The 14180-nt window shown below is 48.2% G+C and overlaps 1 protein-coding gene across 4 annotated transcripts in view; it reads left to right on the forward strand.

The window, feature by feature from the left end:
- The first annotated feature begins 3604 nt into the window (after positions 1 to 3604).
- The window catches only part of SETD5 (SET domain containing 5), a 75878-nt gene continuing 65302 nt past the window's right edge, over positions 3605 to 14180 (forward strand). The window contains exon 1 of one of the 4 annotated variants that reach the window (XM_054695687.1): positions 3605 to 3642. The gene's annotated coding sequence lies outside the window, so the exon portion shown is untranslated. Of the gene's footprint in view, positions 3643 to 4438; positions 7567 to 14180 lie in introns of those variants that run through there. The other 3 variants (XM_037522188.2, XM_037522229.2, XM_037522246.2) reach the window with 3 other exon arrangements.

Here is a 14180-nt window from a genome sequence, read left to right on the forward strand (position 1 = left end):
AAATGAAACAAATCTTCAAGATGCTCTATTAGCACATAGATCACAAAGCACTTTGCTGTTAAAACATTCATTTATACATCACCAGGATGAAACTTACTTTGTGATCCGTTCACTGTAAGTTAAGAGACACTTAAGAGCCACCACTGATTTTGTCCAAAAATGTTAACTTCTGGAACTGAAATTTAGGGCTGGTTTCATTAACATCAAGTATAATCCTACTCTCACGAAACTTCTGTCACACCACATGGTTTAATGAAATTCTAGGCGCCTCATTCATTATGCATTCTATTTTGCAATCCAAACCAGTCCACCCTCTTTGTCAACACTGTTGTCCAAGGCTGGTTTATTGCTAGTAATGGTTTTTGCTAGGGAGCTCTCAACTATGAAGAGCTGAGGTACAGAAACAGGTAAAATAAAACAACCAGGGAAGGGGAAAACGCCTAAACGGACCAACAAGACTCAACTTTTATTTCGTTACTGCTCAGTATGAATCAGAGAAAAATGATCAATGTCCACATTAAGTATTCCACAATCCACAATACAAATTTGTGGTTACAGTTACACTATCCACAGTGGAATTTAAGTGACACTTAAGATTAAAATTCAGTTCTTTGGTCATACCAGCCACGTTTCCAGTGCTCATTAGTGATATAACCACATATGGGTAGCGACTACCCTACTGGACACACAGATGAAGAATAATCCCCATCACTGCAGAAGGTTCTGTGGTACAGAACCTTGATGCCAGGGTAGCAACAAGCAGGCAGAGAACTGCTTGAAAGACCAATAATCTTAACAAATCTTACAAGGACATGTGCAAGTCCCTCGCTCCATTTTATTCAGGGTTAGTTAGATCAAGGAATGTGTCAGGAGCTTAGTGGTACAAGACTGAACAAGAGTCTGCACCCTCAAGGAGCTCAGAATAGTCAGAGAATTCAAACAAGCAATGACAACGACCTGAAGCACTGTGATTCAACCAGCTATGGGAACAGGAGAAAGCACTAGTTTTTTAATAGGGGAGTCTGGCTATTTATAGGACAATAACTCATGGAAGGCAAGATCATAGGGGAGATATTTGAGCTTTCCTCTGCAGGCAAAAGAGCACCAAGGGCAGCATTTCAGGAGGAACCACCTTGCCATGAGGTGTGCAGATAAGGACGTGGGTAAACACCAACCAATTCACGACCTGAGTAGGGTGTTTGTGGAACTTCATGGCAAGTGGGAAAAAAAACTGCCAGCAGTTTAGCTCACGAAGAGCCCTTCCCTATCACATCCCTGATGGAATTCACCTTGTAAGTAATGAGGAGTGGGCAGCCGCAGCAGTCACTTCCATGCTGTTTGCTAGGACAACTGTCCCGACAACATCAAGGTGGACCAGAAGACAGAGGTGTGAAGGTCATCCGCATTAGGGCAACTGAGCCCGGGTACTAACCGAACAGAAAGGAAACAGAGAGATGGATAGAGAGGTGTTCAGAGGCGGTGATAAGATGCCACAGCTAAAACTCATTCAGTTCCCGGAAAAGCACTGGTCAAGGTCATCTGGGCTGTGACGAAGCGCAGCGGCAGAATCCCTGCTGGGGATACAGGATAAAGGGAAAATCAAGGCACAGAGTGAAGAAAAGTGCTAGGGAAGGAAGAACTGCACGGCGGGCTGAGAGCGAGGCCCCTGCCCGAGCCGGGCCGGCTCAGTGAGTTGGGGAACCCATCTGTCTGGTTTCGTGACTCACCGCGCGACCCACAACAGGGAGAAAGCCCAGCGGAGTCTGAGGACCGGCTGAGCAAGAACAACAACAAAAGGGCTCGAAGTAGGCGGTTGCTAAGCAGCCTGGCCCCGAGGGCGCGAGGGCCGGGGAGCCTGAGATTCAGATGTGCCTCGAGTCGTTAGGCGGGGACGGTGCCGCCGGGGTCTCCAAAGCGGGGGAGCAGAAAGCCGGCGCGGTCGTTCCTTGCCCCGCCGCCCCGCAGCCCCTCGGGCAGACGGCTCCCCGGGCCCGAGGCGGCGGGAACGCGCGGCCCCGCCGCAGCCCCGCGGCCCTCGCCCTCCCCAGCCCGCGCCGGCCGCGGGGGCCCCCGCCCCCACCTGCTCGCGCCGGGACAACGCCCAGGCCCGGGTGGAGGCGGCCGAGCGCCGCCCACGGGGAGAGGCGGCGGGCGCGCGGGGCGGGGGAGCCTTCCGGGCCCAGGGCGGTCCTCGGGGCGGGCGGCTGCCCACAGCGCCCGGAAAGGTGCTGCGGCGCCCCACCCGCCTCTGCAGCAGCGCCCCGCGCCGCGAGTTCGGGGGCGCACGCCCCTCCCGCCGCGCCCCGCCCCGCCCCGGAGCAGGTCGGGCCGGTCGCGTCCTTCAGCCGGGGCGCCCGGGGCGGCCCCGCGCCCGCCCCCCCCAGAAGCCCCGGCCGGGCCGCCCGCGCCCGCCCCCGCCCCCCGGCGCGCTTCCTGCCACGTCGCGCAGGGGCGCGGGGCCAGACACTGCGGCGCGGGCCGCACCAACCGGCGCCTCCGCGCGCCGCGGTCCGCGGTCCCCACTCGGGCCCCAGCCAATCGCCGGGGCGCCCCCCGGCTCGCGGCCAATCAGCTGCTGCCGCCGCGCGGGCGGCGGGTAAACCGACTCCCCCGGAGGAAGGGGAGGCGGCGGGACGCCCGCGCGGGAGCCACTTTCACTGACCTCCCCTCCCCCCGAGGCCGGCCGGCCGCGCCCGCCCGGCCCGCTCCGCGCCCCCCGCCTCCCGCCCCGCCCGCCCCGCCCCGCCAGGGGGCCGCGCGAGGCCCGCGGCGGCTGCGCACTCCCGCGGCTCTGACTGACAGGCGCGCGGCTCCAACCGAAAGCCGCCATTTGTGTTTTCACACACGGCGGGAGGAGCCGCGGCCAATCAGGGGCGAGAGCCCGGCCGGAAGCGCGTCTCCGCGGCGGGGGCAAGGGCCGCGCCGGCCACCGCGGTTCCGCTCCCTCCGCCCTCCCCCTCCGGGGGCCGCAGGGCGGACCGCGCTCCCGGCCGCCCCCGGCCCCGTCTTCCCCTTCCAGCAACAGGCGCCGGGCGCCGACTTCCCGCGGGGGAGGGCGCCCCCGCCGGCCGGGCCCCTCCCCGCGCCCCGCGGCCGCCGGCCCGCCCTCCCGCCGGAGTCCCGCTCCCCTACCTAGCCGCGGCTCTCTGAGGAGCCGGAGCCCCCGAGCACAGCCTCTTCTCCGGGCGGCCCGGGCGGCGCCCGCTGATTGGCGGCGGGCTGGCCAATGGGCGCGGGGCGGCGGGCGGCGAGGCCAATGGCGCGCCGGGAGGGGGCGTGTCCCGGGCGCCCCTGGCGCCGGCGCCGGGAATCCCCGTGCGGTCAGTGGCGTTTCCGCTCGGGCCGCGGGCTGAGGGAGCCGCCGCCGCCGCCGCCGCCGCCGCCGGGGGAGGGGCGGCCGCCGCCCGCCTGCGCCCAGCGCCTCGCGCAGCCCGGCCGCCAGCCCGCCGCCCTGCGCCGGCCCCCTCCCCTGGCCCCGCCCCGCCCGCGCTCGCCCCGCCCTTCTGCCCCCGCCCCCACTCCCGGGCTCGGGCCATTCCCGGCCAGGAAACGCCGTGGCGCCGCGCTGGGCCTAGCTCGCGCCCCGCCGCCGCCCGGAGCGCCGCGCGCCGCCGCCCGGCCCGGCCCGGCCGCCGGGGAGAGGTAAGGGTCCGCCGGAAGCGGCGCGCCGGCCGCGGCCCGGGCAGGCAGGGGCGCCCCCGGCCCGCGCGCCCCGGCCCGGCCCGCCGCCCCCCCGCGCCCCGGGAGCCCCGCGCCCCGGCGGCCCCGCGCCCGGCCTCCCGGGCCGCCCCCCCGCGCCCGCCCGCCCGCCCTCCCGCGGCGCCCCTGCCCGGCGCCCAGGCCGCGCTGCCTCCACGCCGCGCCCCCGCCCCCACCCGGCCGCTGACAGCGCCGGCCGCCCGCCGCCCCCACGGCGCCCCGGCCCGCCGGGCTCCCGACGCGGCCGCCGGGCGTGGGGCCGGGCTGGAGCGCCGCCAGCCCGGGGCGCCCCGCCTGGGCGTGGAGCGCGGGCCGGGCGCGTCTTTAAAGGCAGAAAAATGCGCCGCCGCGCCGGCCCCGCGCAGGCCGGGGATGCGCCCGAGCGAGCCCGGCCCCGGGAGGGGAAAGTGGGGCGCGGAGGCCCCTCGGGCCCGCCCCGCTGCGCGGGAGCCCGTCGCCCCGAGCCCGCCGCTGCGGCCCCGGCCGGGCGTGCGCGCCCCGCGCCTCCCGCCTCCCCACGGCCCCGCGCGGGGCGCCCGGCTCGGCCCCGCCGGGCTTTGTCTGCCCCGCGCCCCGGCCGAGCGCGCCGGGCCCCGCGCCCTCCCGCGGCCCTGCCTGGGCAAGTTGTGGGGCGACGAGCCGCGGGCCAAGGTCACGCGCGCCGCTTTGTTGGGCGGGCGCCCCGCTCTGCGCCCTCCGCGCGGGCGCCCAGCTCGGGGTGCGCAGCTCCCCGGGAGGCCGTGTCCCCCTCCCGGGGGAATTTCGGGTGGTTCGTTTTCATGTCATTAGTGTTTTTAGGTCACAGAGAAAAGTTCAAAGTGGTAATTTTAGATATGTGGAGTCTGAGCTGGAGCCACGCAGAAGAGACATAATCAGAGGTTTCTGGGTCTCTCGAGAGGAGGACTCAGGCGATTTATTTTATTGAATTTTTTCCGGCTTTCTCAAGAGGATCTGTTTTCAAAAATTCTTGCCGGTTGTGGGGTTAATCTAAGATTTACCCAGACCGTCATTTTGTATAGAAAAATGAATTGTGTCCTTTGGTAGAACATGACATAGTCTCTGCCTGTAGCTGCAAATTTAAATGACTAAAGAAGACTGAAAATCTGGCCTTTTAGGCTAAAACGTGATCTCCACTTCATTACGGGCTTAATCAAAACGGTTATTTGGAATTTGGTGGATGTTGATTTTCCTAATAAAAAAAATCTTAGTTTTCAAACTAAAAGGGTGAGTTTAGGACTGTTTCTTTCAAAATGCGTGATTCCAGCCCCTGGCCCTCCCCCCCTTCCTGGCCTGGAGCATTGCTTCCCCCCAAAAAAAAGTGTGTAAGGAGTGGGGGTGGGGTAAGGAGAAGGTTGTTCCTTGGGGTTGGATCACAGGGTTGAGTATACGAGGCAGCAGCAGCTGCTGGCTCTGGAGCTCTGGTTGCTACGTGAGAAGCTTGAGTAGTGCTGGCTGCTGTCTCCAGGGAAGGACAGCAGTGCAGCGTCCATTAATGCTGTTGGCTGCAGGGAGCTGCACTTAGGCGATGGCTGCTTCAGGGCTAAAGAAACCTTGCTTTCCTGGGAATAGTCGCTGCCGAGCTGGTTTACGTGTTGTTGGTAGGGGAATGGGAAGTAGCAATTCACAGTGTTCTACCCATTTATGGATATTAGCATCTGGAAAACTGGATCATAAACACTTCTTTTTTGTTTAGTTTTGGTTTGAGGCAGATTTTTTGTTTTTTATCTGGGAATTTATGCTTAGGTGGCATTGAAAGTTGCATAAGAGTTTTAATTTTTCAATCTGTTTAAGACCAACGTAATAAAATTTTAAGGATCTTCCTGAGAACCACAATGTTGGGGAAAGTAGCAGTTCTTTCTTCTGCAGCTGACATATTTTCCTCCATCTCTTTGATCACTGAATCAGTTTTTTGTTAGTGGTGTCTTTTTCCTTTCTTACCGTAGTGAATAGAAATTTTCCAGTTTACTAAATTTGGAGTCTTAAATTCTGAAAAAAGAACTGCCATTTCAGAATGATTTCTAAATATAAGCCTCAGAAGTGTTTTGTTAGTTTCTGTATTAGTAATAGATTTCTCCAGAGCATTTCTCTGGCTTTTGACCTATAAAATTGATTCATTATATGTTTGGGATATAGTCTTCTGAGGTCATAGGGATGGATGTATATTTGGCTGGCATCCACTGGAAATATAGGACAGACCGGGAGAAATATTCAGAAATCAAGTAAGTCCTGGTGTGGAGGATACTCGAGCAGGCCGCCTCTGAGCCCCTTCTGTGGTCTCCCCTCCCCCATGGCTCCTGCATATTTGGAAGATCTCTGATTAAGCAGAACAGTCTGTTGAGTGTGGAAGTACTTGCAGGAGAACCACCACCCAAATATACCACCAGTTACGTACAACACGTAGCAGATGCCCATGTGTTGTTTTCTTCCCCCCCCCCCCAGACTCTTGCATCTTACATAATTTTTTCTTCAGAATTTTGATATGTTCAGTTTTGTAAGTGTACATAAATCCCTCAATCATCTATATGTGTAGTGTGACTCTGGCGTTTGTGGCAGGGAACCAAAAAGGAATGGAAATGAGTTTTGTCATTCATAAGTGTGGCTTGCATTGTCTCGGTGGCACGAGCAGACTAACGAAACAGCCATTACTTTGTAATATTTTAGGTGGTTCTCATTCTTAACTGGTTTCACACATACAAGAGGCCATGCCAGATAAAAATGTTTTTGCTCATTCTGATGGAGTTTAGATATAATTATCTTTTAGTGTATTATATAACATGAAAGTTACCTTATAAGATAATTGCTTTTTCACTTGTGTTTCCTGTTTGGAACCCCTGAGTCTGATGTAATCATTTGTTGAACGATCATAGAGGTCCTTTTTCTAGGATTTATTTCACCAGTATGCTTGAAAAACGTATCCTCTTAGGTTGTTTTGTGTCCAAGAACTTACCTGTCTATTTCTGAACTAATTCTGGCCTTTCTGGGGGAGAGTGACTATGTCATTTTTTGGTTTTGGATGGAAAAATCATAATTTAAAAATGTACATGTACAGGTAACTACTTTTACATTATCCTCTTCATGTTGAAATACTTTTGAAACTTTAGGCCATAATTAACAAGAGTGAATGATTACAGCATATACCTTCTCGGGAAAAAATTAGATAATGAATAGAATAAAATTTTCCTGTAATTCCCAAGTCAATTCTGGTGATTTGGTGGTTTAATTTGAAACTAAAAGGCCTAGCAATAAATTTCTTTCATAAGTTGTTTCAGGTATTGAAAGCTAAAAACTTATACATGGGGTATTTTGTATAAGACAAAACTCTGACTGCAAAATATGTGAGGTAATGTATATTTAGTAATATAACTTGTGCTCCTCTGTGATTTGATTAAAAGCATCCTTTCAGAGGCACTTGGGAAATTTTCAAAATATGTGGTGAAATGGCATTTTTAACCTCACTTGATGCAGTGGTGGATTTCTCTTATGATAAAGACTTTGGGGAAGTTCATGAAAGCAGAGAGAATACTGTTGTTTTCTTCACTGACCAATACCTATTTTGTTAAATGGTCATCTTAGGAAAATTGTCCTGCTGTATATCTTTAACTCTAAATTGAGTTAAAGGTACCCAGTAAGTTTTGGGGCATGAGGAGGGACTATTAGGAAGCATCGCTTCAGACAATTCTCTTATTCTGACAAAATATACTCACACTCTTTATTCTTCATGAAGGGAACGATGAGAGATAATAAAGGAACAAAAAAGCTGAATCTCAGCTTACTTTGGAAGCGCCCTCACTGAGCAAGGAATTTGTAATCCCATCCTGCCTCAGTTTTTCCAACATGCTGATTTTGTTTCCCGAATAACTGAGTAAGGTATGGTTCACTTTAAGCACTTCTGATATAAAGGGAAAAGGAATTTTCTGCATATTGGAATGTCTTAGTATGCTTGAAACATGGATATTATTAGCCACTTTTGCCTGATTTGTATGACTGTTGGCTTGGCCTGACTGCTTTCTCGTCTGTGCCCTTCTCTCTTCCTTGTAATATGAAAACTCTGAGTTTTGATGGCAAATTGAAGTAATAAGAATTTCTTTAGCAATATTAGCCATGTATATATACCCAGAGCTGGGGCTGCTCCTTGGCTTGTGTTGTGAATCACCCAAAAAAGCCATGGATGTAGGCATTTTGTTTCTATCAAGGGAACCAAGTTTTTGATTTGTGCTACCTAATTAAGAGAAAATGCCAAATTCCTTGCTGCTGTGTTTGAAAAATAGATGGAAACATGGGAGGAGCCAGAGACCTCTGCAGCAGGGTTTGGTCTGAGCAGAAAAGGAAGATTTTTGTTTCAAATTGCCAGCTGCTTATGTCAGACTGACTCCCTTATTATGCCTCTAGTTGGCCTGTCAATATGGCCAAACAGCAAGATAAGTGCGGGGCAGGACAAAGGGCTCTTTGCACAGCGGGGCGGCTCTGTTGGTGGGGGAGGGGCAGGAGGTAGGAAAGGCAGGAGGAGGAGGTTCCTTTCCCTGAGAGATTATTCACTTTGGCATACAATTAAAGAAATCATTTGTAGCTCCTACTCAAACTCAGGCATTGAATTTGTGCCAACCATATCTCTTAACCCCAAATTTCACATGTTCCTTAATACATGGTTGGGAACCGTCCCCTCCTCCAGGAGTAAAAAAAGTCAAAGCTTTCTGTACATTAAAAGAAAATACAGGGGCCTCCTCCTCCCCGGGTGGCGCAGCGCGTTGAATCTGTCCGCAGCCTCTGCAGTGCGTGTTCGATTCCCAGCCGGCTAGGGAGATTCCCACATGGCGCGGCAGACCTCCTGCCTCACCCTCTGCTCCCCTCAGCAGTATCCTTCTGTCTGTTCTGCTCCGGGCTCTGTCTCTGGTGAATTCTCTCACCCTCCCACACTGCTGGCCTGTACCCCCTGCTTGTATAAATAAATAAATCTTTTTTAAAAAAAAGAAAGAAAGAAAATCTCATCCCCCTTTGCCTCCTAAATACAAGTCACCTCCAGAGGAGACCAGTTCTATGGCCTCTGATTCTTAGAAATGAAAAAGAATATTCTAGCTGAATAAAACTTTTATATTTGAGTACATACATTACTCACATTTGGATTGGGGTTTGACCAGAATATGTAGGCTAATTTGTTTCCTTTTGAGAAATAGTTGGATATTGTTAGCTCCACTTTTACATCAGCAATAGCAGCGCATCCTCCAGCTCTCAGGGTTGGGTCGCCATCATGTAAAATGCTAACTGAAGAAAGACCACTACTACTGTTTGAATCTCATCTGGACTTCCCTGAGAACCTGATATTCCCTGGAGAGTACTCCCTCCCCCCCCCCCCCCACCTTTTAGGGTGGACCCTACCTTGTTTGAAACATTTGTGCTCAGCTTAAAAGTGGGGTAGTTGCATCCAGTTTATGAATCTTAGAGTTGGGAGAGATCTGTCAGTTATTTGGCCCTTTAAGCAAATCATAATAAAATATTCCAAAGTTTGGGGCCCTGTGGCAGATTTCATTCAAGTACTAAAAAGGACCAGTGTCCTGAACATTATTTTTGGTTACTTTTAGAATGTCTGACACCTTATGCGTGTGCTTGTTCTTTTAAACAAACAATATTAAAGAGTTGTGTTCACAGACAGATAGTGATCTGGATTTGCGAGAGGATTCCTCCTTATGAAGGAGTATATGCTGAGATTTTTTTAAATGCTTAATATATTTTAAAGAACTTGATTTTTAGAAATAATTGGCTTGGACTCAGTTTTTCCAAGAGCACATCTGTTGCTTGAATTGAGATGCCACCTGTACCGCAGTGTTATTAAACTAACCTTCAAGCGAAAACTCCCGACTGTAGGAGACCATAAAGGGAGCTGGAATGCTAATTTTGCTTCTGGATTCAGAGCTATTGCTGTTCGCAGAGAAGGAATGTTTTCAGTGAACGGGCTAACAAACTGCTATTAATGCACATTGTATTATTAGGCAGACCTGACAAGTTTTGTGTCATTTCCCTCTGTAAAAAGAAGATAAATATGTTACCCACTTAACATTATATTTTTCTGTGTAATGGTCTTGACAGTAGTGATACAGTATTTTGACCCAAAAAGGGAAATTTGAGTGGCTAATTATTGCATTGAGCTAGAAGGTTCTTATCAGTGAAATAACAACATTAACATGAAATTTAGTGGGCTCTATTTTATACTACAGAAATTTCAGGTAGTCGTTTCTTCAGAACTCATTCACATGGATTTTTTCCGTAGAGTTGTGGGGTTAAAATAGAAGCCATTGAGTTCAACCCCCAACCTCCATTCGAGACCGTTTTCTTTACCTGTGCTAAGGCCTGCGTTGCTAGCACTAGGGTTAACACCACTCACAGTGGAGCATGTGTACACACACACACAGACACACACACACACACATACCAGTTCCCAAATAAATAGAAATCTCTTCAAGTGACCTCTATTGCTCCTATGGCCTGAAGCTTGCCAGAGGCCCTAAAAAGTTCCTGGCAAAAGTGGTTGGAGGGTGGGGGCATATTTTGATCCCAGAGGTTTGGTAGCTGCTTTGGCTCCACAAACAACTAATCTCATTTTCAATAAGACCTCGCCAGCAGTAGGCTAGAGGTGAAGCACTGCACTGTACTTCATCTTGCCTATGCAGCTGCTCCACCTTATTTCCTGCTATTATTATCCACAATGCCTCTCCCCAGCAAAAAAAGAAACTAGGACAAAGGGGGAAAATTGGATGGGCTAATATGATTTTTATTATTGTTAGGTTGTGGGTTTGTTTTTGTGTACATAAACACAGAGCTATTTTTTCTTAAAAGTCAGTAGTGAGAGAGATTTTATAATTTCAGTGTTTGCCTCTTTCTTAACCATTTCATCTTCTTAGCCTTACAGAAAAAAAGGTTAAGCATACTTAATTTTCACTGGCTATTGGCATGATCGTTATTAACACCAGATGCCGCCATATTATTAGCTGAAGAAGGTACTCTCTTCTGTGGGAAATATTTGCTGTTTGTATTGGGAATTGCAGATTTGTGTTACTCAGACTTATGGTTAAAAATTAAACCTTCATATGTTTTTATCCCTTTACCTTAGTGGAGGTGAAATTAATTTTTTAAATATAAATTCCATTCCTTGGAGTTCTCCAGGCTGCATAATTTATGTTCTTTAAACTTCCTTTACCCCCATTGCACCCCTCCAAACCAAAAAATTTGTTTGTTGTCTTGAGAGGGCTGGTCTTTTCTCCTCCCAACTCCTGACATGTGAAGACTCAAATAAAACCTGGTAATCTTATAAGGCATGTTGTGCACTACTGAATATAGTAAGAGTTATTTCGTAATTCTTAGAAATTATGACCTGGTTGGCATGGTCCAGTGTTGTGTTAGCATATTTAATAATGTTGACATTAATTGTAATATATATCCAAATGGACCTCACTGTTTCGTATTTGCACCAGTTGATCAGTTTTCTATGAGGTTGTTTTCTGTCTCCATGGTTTCTTTCTTCCTACCCCGTTAGAGTCTTCGGCCTGTGTTGAGAAACTCTGTTTCCTTCTACCGATCTCTGTGCATGCCACAACACATACAATTTGTTCTCTCACACTTCTGTGAAGGCGAGTGATCAGCAATTAATAATCGATTAGTAATCAACTGTTTTGGTATTCTTGGTATCCAAGGAAGGTTTTGCTTAGGAGGAAGAACCTGGGAGGACCTGTTGGTAATCAGATTGTCTCTGCATTTGTGTTACATTTTCCTTTATTAACATGAGCTGTTAGAGTTAAACTTGTTTTGTAAGAAAAGTCAGACAGAAAAGGAAAGAGACATTGATACGGTTATTTAAAAGATGAATGTGTTTGTTAAAACATTTGGCATAGAATCTAGCGGGCAGTTTTTTAAAACTTTATTTAGTTCTAAAGACAAAAGAGTGTAACCTAAAAGAGAAGGTCTTTTGAAAGTAGTATGATTGATCGTGTGCCGAATGTAGCATTAGATTGCTGGATGAATGTGCAGATTTTTGTTTTCTCAATTTCTATGGTGCAGACTACTCGGGTGATGCAAACCTAATGTGTCTATGCCTGTAGCCTGAAAAATATTCAGTGGAATGCCTTTTTTAAAAAACTGTGAGGAAAATACGGAAGCAAATTCATGAATTTTTTAAGTCTCTTTTTAATTATTTTTATTCTTGCTAAACAAGTTTAGTGTTACTTAAGGCAATTAGAACTTTAATGTCCTATCTAGTAATAGAACAAAATAAAGGTAGCTTGACGCGATAGCTGCACATTTTAGGAAGAGGCTAAAAGTCGTACTAAATTGCTACTTATTTTCATATATGGGCATATTTTATTTTAAAACCTATGAAGGGACATAAATCTATTCAGAGATTAAACAGACTACACCCGTTATTGGTGGCACATTATATAAACAGTACTAAGGCCAGGTTTTACTTTAAAAAAAAAAAATTGTAAATGAAAATCATGGTTACATATATGGAGCTCCGAAATGGCTGTCGCCATACCACTTAGAACAGGTAGGTTTTAATGCCAACTCCCAGGCTCTTATTGTGGAGCCTTGGCTGGTTGACTGAGCCGGATGATTTTGCTGCTTTCCTTCTTAACCATTAAGGTTAGAAGCGCTGCTAGGAATAAGGTGTTCTTTTATAAACTGGGTGGGTATCTGCTAGGCCACGTGTATGGAGGCTCCCATGAAGACCTGTATTTCTAGAGAAGGCTCTGGTTAAATATGGCTTTCATGGTTTATGGTAAAAGAGGCTATGAAAAGAAATGTCTGGAAATTTGCAGAATACCCTCAACAGTGAGAAGGGGCTTCTCTCTCTCTGAAATAAGCACATATCAAGCAGTGGAGAGGAAAAGTAATTTCCGCGTGTGTAGAATACCTTTGTTTTCTGAGCTCATTAGGGAGGTGTTTCTGTGGAAAACTTACCCCAACGGATTGACTTAAATGTATTTTGTAAACATGATTTAAAAATTGATGTTTCATAGGTAGGGTGACTGTGTGTCTTGGTTTTCCTGGTACAGTCCTAGTTTGTGCCTACTGCATAACTAGTAATAACACCCCCATTTTATTTGACTCTCAGACTGTTGCACTTTGGACCATAAGTTATATGCTCACTCTGAATTACAGAGGATCATGGGACTTCACATCACTACATGGCAGCCCAGTTTTCTTTTATAGACCTTTTCTGATTCTCTCTACTGGAATTGACTTATTAACTTCTCTGAACCCCCAATTTCTTTTTCTTTTTCTGTTAGTGGGTGACGTGGGAGGAGATATATTTGCTTGTTTTTTTCATTACAGATAATTCCCAAACCTGTAAAACAAGTAGAAAAATGGACTCACTGTGGATTTTATTTAAACCATTAGCTCAGAAGATTCCATTTGACCAAAAGAATGTTCATATGTTGCACTTCACTGGTCAGTTTGAGTCTTTGTAATTAAACCCCCCCCCTTTTTTTTTCCCCACATACCTATACTTGAAGAAATGTTATCATCCTGTACAGTTTTCTACTGTTAGATGACCTCCCCAAACCCACTTTTTCACATGAATTAGTGGTTAAATCAGTTGCAGGCATGCTTTTTAAAGAGTGGAATATCAGTAACAGATCCTGCTAACATAAATAACTTGATATTTATGAAAAATAGGTATATTTCTAAAAATTTTATTGTTACTGTTTTACATTTTTGCAAATCTACTTGGTGTCTGACTTAAGAGAAAACAGCTGCTTTCTCAGAGCTGTTTCTACATTTGTTGTGATAAGTTGTTTTGGTTGAAGGCTATGAAGAAAATATGGCCTCACACAGATAGGTAGTTGAAAAGAGGACCTCACACAGCCCTTGAAAGAATGTTGGGAACTTCAGGAGTTCTCAGACCACATTTTTGAGAGCAGTAGCCAGGCCTAAACCTATTATTTCCTTTATGGTTAAGAAGTATTGATGTATTATTACTTAATTTGTTTTCTGGACTATCCCCCTTCATTTATTATTTGGTTACCCTAAAGTACAGTTGAATACAAAAAGCAAGGTATGTATTTGTTCTTTTGCCCCTTACTTACTAGATTGTAAAATGAGTTGGCAACCTAGCATCCTCCAACTATGATTAATGACGGCTATTGTGTACTTATGGATTTTGATATGTTTGGTGTATTTTTGGTCCCTTGCAGTTACTTTTGACATTCATATTGTCCCATATTTGACTCCTGAGTTCTTTCTTAGCATTTCCTGGGGTTTTTTTGTTTGTTTGTTTGGTTGGTTGGTTTTGGTGGGTTTTTTTTTGGTTTGTTTGTTTGTTTTTTCGTTTTTTTTTCTCTTAGTATGACAAGGTATTCCCAGATCATTTTGTATATTTCCTACTCCAAACCTGAATTACCCATGGGGGATGGGGGGAGTCATTTTCTTTAGTGGAAAGTGGTGCTTAGAGACCACAATCTAGGAGCTTGCTGGGACTAGTGGTTGCTTTT

This window comes from Talpa occidentalis, unplaced genomic scaffold (assembly GCF_014898055.3).
Source record: "Talpa occidentalis isolate TD23 unplaced genomic scaffold, MPIMG_talOcc4v2.1 talOcc4.10, whole genome shotgun sequence".
NCBI lineage: Eukaryota > Metazoa > Chordata > Mammalia > Eulipotyphla > Talpidae > Talpa > Talpa occidentalis.